We start from the raw sequence: 12,687 nt of genomic DNA, 5'->3' as shown, positions 1-12,687 counted from the left end.
TCGGCCGACTGAGGTGATTCGAATTGCTTCAGGGGACAACTCTTACGATTTATCGTCGAGGGGCACCATTGTGTCTCGCAGACATTCCTTGTATGTGTGGCGGTCGGGAGACTTGCCGCCGCCTTGTAGGGGTAATCCTTTACTCAGCTGAGGGGAACTGAGCGGGACAGGATCCAGGTCCTCCACACCCAATGCCTATGGCCTCAATGTCTGTGTGTACAGACAGGTTGTCCTTTTGTTTAGCAGCCTAGACTAGGCACCGGCCCTTGAGATTGGGTTGAGCTTTACGGCCTATTCACACGGTTGCGTCGGAATGCGTTGATCCGTTCACTTTGAATGGGGTCTCGTCATCCATTGCCGAACTGAATTGTGGCTCCGTTCAGTTCGGTAAAAGGATGACGTCACCCCATTCAAAGTGAATGGGGATCCGTCGCCCTTAACGGATCAACGCATTCCGACGCAACCGTGTGAATGGGGTCTTAGGAGGCAGGGAAATGTCTAATGACCCCCCCCCCTTTTCAGTGCATGCTATGAGCAGGGGTGCAAACTCATCAGGGATAAAAAAGGTCACAACGATGCGAACCCCCTAGGAGGGTCTGGGGCATGCTCCCCGGGGAATATATTTTATATATAAGAACATTTTGCACATTTTAAAGTTCAATGCATCAATCTGGTGCACTTTGACAACACAATTATGAGGCTAGATCTATTAAGAACTTAATGCTGTTGTAAACAATGTTGTGCTCTGGTAACAGTTTAATCATTGAATGTTGCACGGGCACAGGCCAACCCAACCACATATTCTTTTCCCTTTACATTACTCTTTGAGTCTAGCTTTTCAGGACAAGGCCAATTTGCACCTAACTCCTGCCTCTAGTTGAGCCACAGTAATGGCATCCTCCTCCTAAAATTCTCTCATTCTGAAAACAAACTGAAGTAGGAGAGTGATAAGTTTGTTCAGTTGCAGTGAAGCGCCCGGCAGTAGAAAACGGGTCAGTGCTTCAGATTACATACACATAAGGACGTGTGGCCAGGGGAGGCAAACAAATAATGATAAAATAAATATTAATATGTATCTACTGATCTGTGCTTTAAATAAAAAATGTATATGATTCCGATCATTTTTATAATCAAAATCGCTGAATTTGACCATGTCCTGTTCAAACAGAGAGGCGACTCGCGAGGAGGCAGCGACAAGCTGCGCCTCATCTCAGATTGTGCAATCCCTCACACACTGGGTTGAGCGCATGCCTTTTGCTTTCTCATTGTTTGTCATCACTGAAATATTTGTAGACACTTTTATTATATGTCGTTTGTATCCATAGAATAGGTAATGTAATGTATTTCACGTATGTGAAGAAGCTATTTAGTCTTGCTGGTCTGTCATAAAACCATAGTGAAAAGGCACATAGGGGAGGCAAGCCTAACCTCTGCCTCAATGAAGGGGGCGAGCCTGGAAAATGGACTTCCAATCCAGTGAAGTGATTAATACATAATGGGAGACCAATGCCAGAGCTAAAAGGTTTGCTTCAAACGACAGGACAGAAGATAACTTTAGCAGCTAAACTCCGGACCAAACTCGGCTGACGGCCATGTCTTTTATGTAAATGTACATTTTCCAGCGTTTTCACGCTTAGATTTTTCAAAAGTTACAGAGAAAAAGACAGTGTACTATCCGATAAGACCGTTATTGTAACCAGCAAAAATGGTTGATGTGATTTGCTAGGCGTCTGTGAGCCAACTGTCTGACTTTAGCACGTTAGCCTACGTTAGATAGCATAACGTTATTGTAGCGTACCAACGTCACACGTTACCGTAAATGCCATCTTAAAAAGGCCGCTCGAAACCAACGCTTTCACCCGAAAGACATGTCTTGTAATACACCTGTCTATTACGGCATCGAGGCAGCTACCTTCCATTTCGAACAGACCTGAAGACTCGAAATAAAAAGCGTGCCTGTCATGGTGACATGGGTCGGCCAAACGAAGCAGCTTGAAAAAAATATTCATGACAGCGTGCGTTCGCAGATTACTTGGAAGACCCCCCCCCCCCCCCCCCCCGCATTTTTTTTTATTGCAGATCTACACGAATCACACAAATGGATCAGAATTGGATCAGAAACGGCGAATTTCGCGAAAGGTGACGAGTTTGCACCCCTGTATGAGTCTGAGATAATCACTACACTGACCTGACACCAGCCCCACTCTACTTAAGTCCAGCTAAACAGGTGATGCGCCCCTACCCCCAGGTAAGTAACCCACAACACAATATTGATAGTTTAAAAACAAACACTCTTTTATCTGTGTTTTACTACTAAACACAGAATTGATAGTTTATAAACCAACACTCTTTTATTTGTGTTTTACTACTGAACACAGAATTGATAGTTAAAAAACAAACACTCTTTTATCTGTGTTTTCCTGCTAAACACAGAATTGATAGTTCAAAACAAACACTTAACAAAGGCTAACAAACTGGACTGACAATACTAACTACTTCAAGACAGGCATACAACATACATATATACAATATACAATTTAACTGGCACTCAGTATGTTATCAGTATGGATGGCGTCTGTGTGTGTGTGTCACGGAATGCACGCAGAGTCTGATGTCCCTTCCAGTGAGATGTGCGAGAGCGCGTTGGTCTGTGTCTGTGAGCACAAGCGCAGCGTTAGTTCATGGAGTTCAGACTGCTCAACTTGTGCGTGATTAGTCAGTGTATGTGATAGTGCAATGTAAAGATACCCGTTTTGCAGCAGAGATCACGTTTAGGATGCCGATGGATGGCAGGCTAAACTTCAGTATGGCTGTCCAGCGGAATCTCGGGGAAGTAGCTAGCGGGTGACGTGTAGAGTGATGATGGCTAACCTTCCGCGCTAGCCTACCTGTGCGTATCGCGAGTAGCAAAACGTTAACCTAACTTACTAGGTGCTGCCCAACGTTGGCACTAGCACCGTCAAAGAAAACGCTTTCTATTCCTGGCGACGTCACTGGTCTAAAAACTAAACACCTAATACAACACTGGGTTTATTCAAAAAGTAACTGGCTTTAAACTCAACTCACTTTGTTTTACTCGACTCTTGTTTCTCTCGCGCCACCCTACTCCAACGGCTCTTCTGCTCGTCCACCCTATTCTCTGCGCGTGCATGCGAATTCACGCCCTCTTAAAGGCGCAGCCCGCGCAGCGTTAGTTCGTGGAGTTCAGACTGCTCAACTTGTGCGTGATTAGTCAGTGTATGTGATCGTGTGGTGTAAAGATACCCGTTTTGCAGCAGAGATCACGTTTAGGATGCCGATGGATGGCAGGCTAAACTTCAATAGGACTTTCCCAGCGGAATCTCGGGGAAGTAGCTAGCGGGTGACGTGTAGAGTGAGGATGGCTTACCTTCCGCGCTAGCCTACCTGTGCGTATCGCTAATAGCAAAACGTCAACCTAACTTACTAGGTGCTGCCCAACGTTGGCACTAGCACCGTCAAAGAAAACGCTTTCTAGTCGTAGCGACGTCAATGGTCTAAAAACTAAACACCTTATACAACACTGGGTTTATTCAAAAAGTAACTGGCTTAAAACTCAACTCACTTTGTTTTACTCCACTCTTGTTTCTCTTGCGCCACTCTACTCTAACGGCTCTTCTGCTCGTCCACCTATTCTCTGCGCGTGCATGCGAATTAACGTCCTTTTAAAGGCGCAGCCCATATTTGTACCCGTTACATATGACGGCGAGAGAGCACGAACAATTCAGCTCCTCGAGCAAGCTGCCACCGTCGCCCTTACTGGTGACCACTGGACGTCAGTCAGCAATGACAATTACCTAGGTTTCACAGCTCATTTTATTGACAATGTATGGAAATTGAGATATTTTTCATTGGAAGTAAAAAAAAAAACCAGACAACCAAACTTTTAATCGCGATTAATGAATTTCAAAATGTGAGTAATTATTTTTTTTTTTTACACTTTCATTTTGTGTTGAAATGCAAGCTGCATCGATTATTGCATTGTTCATAGAAAGTCATAATTGTGACAAGGAAAAACTTTTTCTCTAATAAGAAAATAGAGAAGGTAATTCCTCTGTTGATCTTCTTTAATTATCAAACACAAAGTAGGAAGTGATTTGAGACTCTGAGTAGCAAACTCAAATGTTTTAAAAATCGCGATGCATCGATAATCGTTTTATCGATTTAGAATCGAATCGTTGACCTCTGAAACGGAATCGAATCGTGAGGTGCCAAGAGATTCCCACCCCTATTGAAAAGGCATACTCACAACAGTATGTTGAGGTATGCACGCTATTGTTGTGTGGCTGATCTAACTATTACACTGCATGTTGCTTGGTATGATTGCAGATGGTTTATTTTTCTGCCCCTTACCTCAGAGTTCTGCAGGTATTTTTGTACGAAGTGTGCATGCTTTGTTTCATAGTGACGTTTCACGTTACCACTTTTGACAAGGGCAACCGTCTCGTTGCAGATTAAACACATCGGTGTTGTGCTCCCACAGGCAGCACAAATGCATACTTGTCAGTCCACTCTGTCTTAAATTAGCAAATTTTGGAATCAACTTATCGTTTTTTGTCGGGTTTAAAGCACGCCATGATTTTCGTTTGCTGAGAAAGATACCTTTCACAAATCTATCTGCCCGCGTTGTTGCCATTGACACACACAACCTGCGTGACCCACAGAGCTGGCGGCCAACATTGAGTGAGTGAATTGTCATAGTGATGTTGTTATTACAGCTCTGGATTGGACACGGAAGATAGAAACCACATTGAGTAGGAACAAAATATATAGCGCAAAATCACGCACCAATGAAAACTCGCTTGGATCATGATTAAATTAGAATGTTGATTTAGGCTTCGGTCCAAATTTGATTGCGTCTGGGTTGATTGCGTCCGGATCCGGACCGCGGTCCGCCTATTGAGTATCCCTGACATAGGCTATACTTTTGTACGACAGAATCAGGATTAGTGTGAGATGGATCCTTTTTCGTTCTTACCTCAATAGGACAACAGCCTAAAAAACCATTAGGTTGGAGCAAAACATGTCTGATAGGTGGTCCTACAGGAGAGGTTTGAGAACCACTGCCCTATACCAAATATTTGTTCTCAGCTCTTACATTTTCTACCTTTCAACTTAAAAATGTACATTCATCATCTATGGCATGCCAAAGCCCTGTGGGTTTCTTATTGCAAAGTCCATGTTGCTCTTAAAACCAGTAGATAGGAAGTCGAAGACAGCTGATGCAGGTGTTGGCAACAGGGAACTTTTCTGCTCCACCACTTGGGTGAAGAAATTCGAGAGATGGCCGAGAAGAAAAGCCGATTGGTGGTACTGCATCAGATCCAGTTGCAAATGCTACAGGGTTCCCGCGGGTCCTTAAAAAGTCTTAAAATGTCTTAAATTAAAATTTGGGTAATTAAGGTCTTAAATTGTCTTAAATTTCACGTAAAGTTGCTGTAGGTATTAATTTTTTTGCCGGTGCGCTTAATGACGATGAGAAAGCACAGTGGCGCATCGTAAAACATCTAATAGTTGATTAATTTAGTATTGTGTGAATTGAGTCTCCGCAATTTAATAGCTGTTTACGGTAGGTCGGCTACAGACGCTGACGTCAGGCTGCGTGTCGCCATTACGCGGTTGTCGATGTGAGCATAGATATATATAAAGGCGAGACATCTAGCCTTAATATATATCTATGGATGTGAGGTTCAAAATGCAAAGAAGATGGGGAAGTGCAACGCAGATTTCGGTGCTTCATTTCGGTGCCTGAGCCAATTGAACACGGTCGCTAGGCAGATTCCGTGGGGCACATGTAAAACTGCCCCAGCTCCCAATGTAAACGTTTTCCTGTGTCGCTCACGTTCATTGGTGTTTTCATAGCAACAGTCTTATGACAGTGAAGAGCAGGCAGCATTTCACAGAGCAAGCACAAACAGAACTAGCCAATCAACCTTTTAACAGAGAAAATACCGAAAGGTAAACGGTCAAAAGTGTCACTGTATTTCGCACAAAAAGATTAAAACATCGCGACGTGCAGCAAATGCAACAAAACAATTGCGTGAAAAGAGGGGAGAGAAGGCAAGAGTCAACGGCAGATCAGCAACCGAAGACTGAAAAATAAACGGAGATGACAGCTAAAGGTAGTCTCTTAAAGGGGCAGTACACATTTTCTCGTACTCAGTGTGTTCAAGTAACAAGATTAACTATAAACAAGATAGAAAAGATAGGTATAAACAAATCATAAAATGGTGAAATTTCATGAAATAAATGCAAACAAAATAATACATTTTTGACTCCAATAATACTATTTTTGCAAAAGAAGTTTGAAGCTGTTTTTTGTATTTATTTATATTTATTTAAGTATACTATAAACTGTTGTTTACAGTTAATATAATGTTCATAGTTTGAAGTTAAAAAGTTTGAAGCTGTAGTTGGAAGCCAAGTGTTTTGTATGTATTTATATTTATAATATACTTTAAACAGTTAATATATTGTTCAATTTGAAGAAAAAAAATTGCCTTGGCAATAAAAAAAGCCTTTCTTTTAATGTCATCAATCGTCGCTTTGTGCTTTAAAAAAAGTATTGGTTCAGGCACCGTTTATGCACCGGTATCGTTTTAAAAGTATCGGTTTAGCACCGGTATCGGAAAAAACCCAAACGATACCCATCCCTACTAACGACGATACAAGTTCAGACGCCACCTCTCAGTCGGCTGTAACAAGTTTCATTTCACCGCCGGACACCCAAAAGGCAGAGGTACTGTGGGTTCTCCATACTGTGACGAGGCACAATTCATTTAAATCTAACGATGACATACGTGGCGTCTTTGCTGCCATGTTCCCCGATTCGCAGCTTGCAAAGTCATTTACCTGTGGTGAAAAAAACCCGGCATATGTCGCCAAATATGGCATCGCTTCATTCATCAAGAAGGAGCTATCGTGCAGCGTTAGTGAGAAACCATATGTTGTCATGTTTGACGAAAGTATGAATAAAACGACAAAGAGCAAACAAATGGACCTTCATTTGCGATTCTGGACTACTGATGATGAATTTGGGATGTTACAAAACAATGGACCTCTCTATTCATTGGTTTCTCTCATGAAGAGTCATGTGATAACATTAATGTTTTCAAACAGTTATTATTTTCATTATTCGATATGATTCCTTCATGCAATGCATTGTGTTGTATAGTGTAATCCAAACTTATGTATGTTATGTTGGCTCTGTTTTGCATCAAAAAGGAACAAAACAAATGAAAATGCCAACTGTGAGCTTTGATTGTTTACATCTATATTGGCCAAACAGTGTTGGAAGGGTTATTGTCAGTTATTATACTGTCTCCTAATTTCAAAAAAAGGTCTCATGAAAAAGTATTTTTGCAGAGTTTACACATTTCACATAGTTGATAACAAATTGAAAACTTTAAGTTTTGATTTCCATTGTAGGAGGCAATAAATTGAGTATTCCAAAGAAATTGTGACATTTTTGGGTCTTAAATTATATTGGTTGAGGTCTTAAAAAGGTCTTAAAAAGCATTAAATTTTACTTTTGAAATGGTGCAAGAACCCTGTGCTAGGATGTCCCCCAACTTCCTCTGTGGAACAAGCAGGACAGCACAGAATTAAGCACAACACACAAACTACATTTTAGAACACACTGGCAAATGTCTCCATCTAGTGGCGCCTAAAATTGGAACTCCAGAGCTCCATTTAGAACATATAGACCACACTAACAAGGGGGATGTTAACAAGCACCGAAAGTAAACAGCTTAAGCTCTGAACTCTATGGATTTAGAAAGTTCATGGTCTCCTGAGTAGAATGGACTATACTTTCACTGAGACAACTAGCATAGTTTATTTATGTACAAAGCAAAATGTACTTGGCAATGGCGGGTGGTGGGTTCTGGTACATGTTTGAAGGACGGACGCACAAACTAACGTATGCCTTTTGTCCGTCGTGGTGGGAGATAAATATGAAAGAGAGACAGACCAAATACGTTGAATCATAAACTTTGGAATGTTAACACCAGAAGCTTTTTCCCCTTTTCTTAGAACAAGTGCACATATGAGTTTCCTGAGTTTTTCTCTCTATCTCTCTCTCTCACACACACACACACACACACACACACACACACACACACACACCTTCAACATCTTGTAAATAGTCCCCCCAGAAAGCAACTACTGTTTCCTCCTCTCTTTTCTGGTTGCTCTGACCACCGGATGTGGAACAGCCCATCAACCTGGTCAGCGGTGAGCGGCTTTGGATTGTAGCACATCACTGGACTGAACGATTCTGGATGCTTCTGGATCTGCTCCAGGACTTTTTCAACCCATCTCTGAACCTACAGTAAATGACAGTATGGGAGGAAAGGTGATTCAATGAAGAGTTCACTCTATTGCATGTGTTGGACATCAAACAACAGGATTTTCAATTTAACTACGTTTAAAATACCTTTCAAATGGTCCACGGACTCGATTGATCACTTGAAACATCAAGACATCTTCTACAAGTCTATCCCTGTCGTCAACACTTTTCAGTGGCTTCAGACTGCCTGCATTGGCGAGATAGTCAAGGAGAGGTTCAGTTGACTGGGTGAGTTCCTCCAGAGTTGTTGATTCTGAAACCTAAGAATGATTAACAGTTTTTTTTTTTATTAGATTAAAAAAGAAAACAGTTGATTTACTGTCCCCCACAAATGATTGCGCACCCACCTTCCTCATCCAAATTCCATTGCAATGGAAATTGAAGTTAAACTTTATTCCAGTGACTACTTTTAGCTCAAAGCTCTAATTTTCTCAGATTTCACCACTGCTTTGCTAGAGGTGATTGTAACTGTGACGTTAGTTGCTGATAACGTGCCAGTGATATGATTTTATTTTTAATTTGGAAAAAGACTACTTAAGTCCAATGAACGCAACCTGGGCACTTCATCACATCCAAAATGATATCTTGTGGCAGACGCATAATACCAAACGGTATTATGAAACGGATATAAACCTGATCCATTTAATTGAATGGGGGGCACAAAAGATAAGACAGAGAGAGAATGCATTCTTACAAATATGAATTTTCTGTGCTTGGACCAGCCAAAATCTTTCAATTCATCATAAGCACTGAATATGATGAAATGAAAATGCAACAAACCTTTTGTATTTTGTCATGGATTTCAGAATCGGCGATGTACCCCAGGTCTGGTCTAGATTTCTCTGGCCCTTGAACTATGCAGTCAAACAGTGTTTTGGATAAGAAATTTGGTGAAGGCCCTCCATGTACCAGACTGAATGCAATAGCCCTTCCTGTAATAAAGTATCGGTCCTCTCTGATAGCTGAAAAAAAAAAAGAGGTAGAATTTAGGTTGTGTGTGCATAACCTTTCAACTGCTCCCATGGAAATCATTTAGTCACAGTCTGTAATCTGAGTTTGGCACCCTTTTTGGTACCAGGGTAGCCACACTGGCTTTTTAAAGTGTTCCCTTCTGTTCCCTCAAACATTTCAGAGCTTCTGTAAGCAGAAATTCTCTTCACAGCTTCTTCAGTTGTTCCTTTGTCAACAGAAAATCTCACACTAATCCTGTGTGTCGGGTCATAAGAGATTCTTTTGTAGCAAACATCAAAGGGAAAATAATGTTTAGATCACTGTTCCAAACATACGCAGTTATAGTGTAGCCATTTGTGCATACACGCATCCACCCACATTCTGATTTTCACTTGCGGGCAAGGACTGTGTTAGCCCCAATACTCGCCATTATTCAGTTCATGAATTAACATCTTGAATTGATGCATTGAACAGTAAAATTAATCACACAAGGTGCCTCTAGCCTTCCAGTGACACTAATCGCAACTTGGGACCCATACTTACAATGGCAACGGTGGTTTTTAGTCTAGCAAAAGCTAAAGAACGGAACGATCAACAAAATTAGCACCGGGAGCAATCAACAAGACCTCAAGTAATACAAGATATTGTATAATAAAAGGCAATACTATAATACTCAGATCTGGTCTTCCATGCTGGCCGATAAGGCAGCATACAGATCCTCATCTTCTTCATCGGATGACAGATTGATAACAGAAAGGTAAGCTCTGTAATCTGTACTTTCTGGCCACAGGTTGGTGGTCGATAGTGGGGTACTGTTTGGATCAAGGCTGCTGGCCACGGTGCTCGCGGGTGCCAGGCTGCGGGGCGTGGTGCTCGCCGGTGCCAGGCTGCGGGGCGCGGTGCTCGTCGGTGCCAGGCTGCTGGTCGCTGACATGGTGGGGTGGTCCGGTTGATCCCTGACAGGGTTACGTTGTCTGCTTGCTCTGATGGTGGCTGACGGCACCATCTCTACGTGCTCCTCCTCCTCGCAGCAACTTTCATCCGAATTTTCAGGCTTAAAAAGGGATAGAATTTACTGCAGTTAATATCACTTAGTCATTCTATCAACTAGCAAGTAGCCTACAGTACCTCAAACAAAGGTGCTGTAGTGGTTTACATACATTTTGTGCAATGTACTAACTTGTGAAAGAAATATATATGTTGAAGATCTAATTGCTTGTCTGTTTAGTTGTTGGATACTTTACTAAACCCAGCAGTAAAAAACTGAGCATGTCGGTTTGGTTAAAAGTTATAGCCTGTATGCAACTTTCGAAAATAATAACAGTACATTCCCAATTGGGTTACTTTCAAACTCAGAAGTTACAGATAACACCTTTATACATACCTAAAGTGGTCTGGAGGGCGTCACATATAGAGTACTCTGTGGATTATACTGGCATCGAGTTGATGGCCGTCCCTCAACACTGGTACGATCAACTTGTTGCCACAAGCCATCAGTAGTTCACAGCTGTGCACAAACCAATTGAGTACATATCAGTGATTAGCCATTTTCCACTATTTTGGAGTAGAATGATGTCACATTAAAGCAGCATAACGGAAGAATTGCTAATCGCTAACGATATGCTAGCGGCTAAAACTAGCGAAACCTCTTGAAATGTGCTTACTTTGACACTATGACAAACTAGTTAGTCAACAACTGTCCTAACACAGTCAAACATCAAGCAAGTGCAACACAAGACAAAAGCAAGACGGCAAATAAGCTACTTACTAGTTCGGCAGACAGTAAAAGCCGGACGGTTTCAGGCAAACCTACATAACGAGGTAACATGCCTACGGACCCTGGTATGGCAATGGCATGGCACAAGCGATTCTCCATATTTAAAGTCATTGTAGCGCCCCAATTTTTTTTAAGCTGGGTTTTTAAGGTAAAACTGCTTATCCTAACCCTAACTCTGAAGTACAATTACTGTATAATGCCACTTTATTGTTGAAGACACTTGTAGAATGTAAGCAAGAAGATCCGTAAAATCTGTTTTGGTGGCTTTTGGTCAACCAACACTATGCTGGTGTAATGTTGTAATGTTTTAGTGTTGTTGGTGGAATTAACTGAATAGTCTAATAATTAATTTATCAATTATCAAGCCATTCTGTTTAGATACCTTTAACCAGGGCTCTACAGTGCTACCCTTTGGGCTTATATGGCCCTAAAAATGTATGTGTGCTAACAGGAAAGTTTATTTAGGAGCACATCTACTAATTAGGATGTATTTGTATACTGCTATATAATCACCTTAGGGGCATTTGTGCTCCTTGGAAAAACATAGAGCCCTGTAGGTGAAACCGGGGTTGCTACATTAGTTTAATTAAATCAGTCTCATAAAATGTAATAATCATTACATTTAGTATTTAATATTTTATAATTAAATTACTAAAACAATGGAAAGCTCTATTTGTACCAATATGCTACAGTCTAAGTATGGTATCACAATACTATAGTACTACAATATCACTACAAAGTCTATAACACTTCATGGAACAACCAGAGAAGTGAAGGCAAGTACTTGATTGGCGGAAAATGGCTTTCAGTGGAATATTGGAACAACAACAGAAAAGACAATTGTTTAAGTCTAAATAAACAATTTATTAAAGGTAACAAACCGTAATTAATGGCTAATATTAATCATATAAACAATTGAGTATAACAATGAAACAAGGCACAAAGTGAAGTTGGGAATACAGAGGAGGGGGCATAAGAGTGTGTGTGTGTGCGTGCGTGTGCAGGTATGCGCGGTTACGCGCTAACTAGAGAAAGGCAAGCGCACAGGCGATAGATAGTATATGCGTGAATGAATATAGTGCGCCGGGCATCACCTAGATTGGGGATGGTCAGCGGATGCGAGTGCAGATCCGAGGCCAGCTTTGCCAGTTTTAGGCGACAATTTAAGTTGGAGGATGGGCACAAATGCAATGAGCAGACAATGGATTCTTATCTCCAGGGTAGAATCCAGGCTATAGGCCTTTAACGCAATACAATATATATAAGCAGCACTTAAATCGCGATGTGTACGTGTATACGTTCAGATGGTGATTGAGGGAGTTAGAGAGAGAGATGGTGCATGCACGTTCTAACAAAATAGCAAAGTAAAAGAAAGCAAGATAATGTCACGGTTACAAACCGTGCAAACTGTGAATTACAAAGTGCGCATTTAAATCATAAATGAAATAAAACAAGGATACTTTCACACAGATATTAACACACATATAAGACTAATCTCTGCCCAGATGTCAGCCTCACTTGGTTAACGCTCTTGCTCAGCGTTAAATGGTGTTTTATGGAATTCCACGTGAACAGAGCGGGGCGCAGATTC

The sequence above is a fragment of the Clupea harengus genome, chromosome 14, assembly GCF_900700415.2.
Source record: "Clupea harengus chromosome 14, Ch_v2.0.2, whole genome shotgun sequence".
NCBI lineage: Eukaryota > Metazoa > Chordata > Actinopteri > Clupeiformes > Clupeidae > Clupea > Clupea harengus.
Note: the sequence above shows the minus strand (reverse complement) of the source record.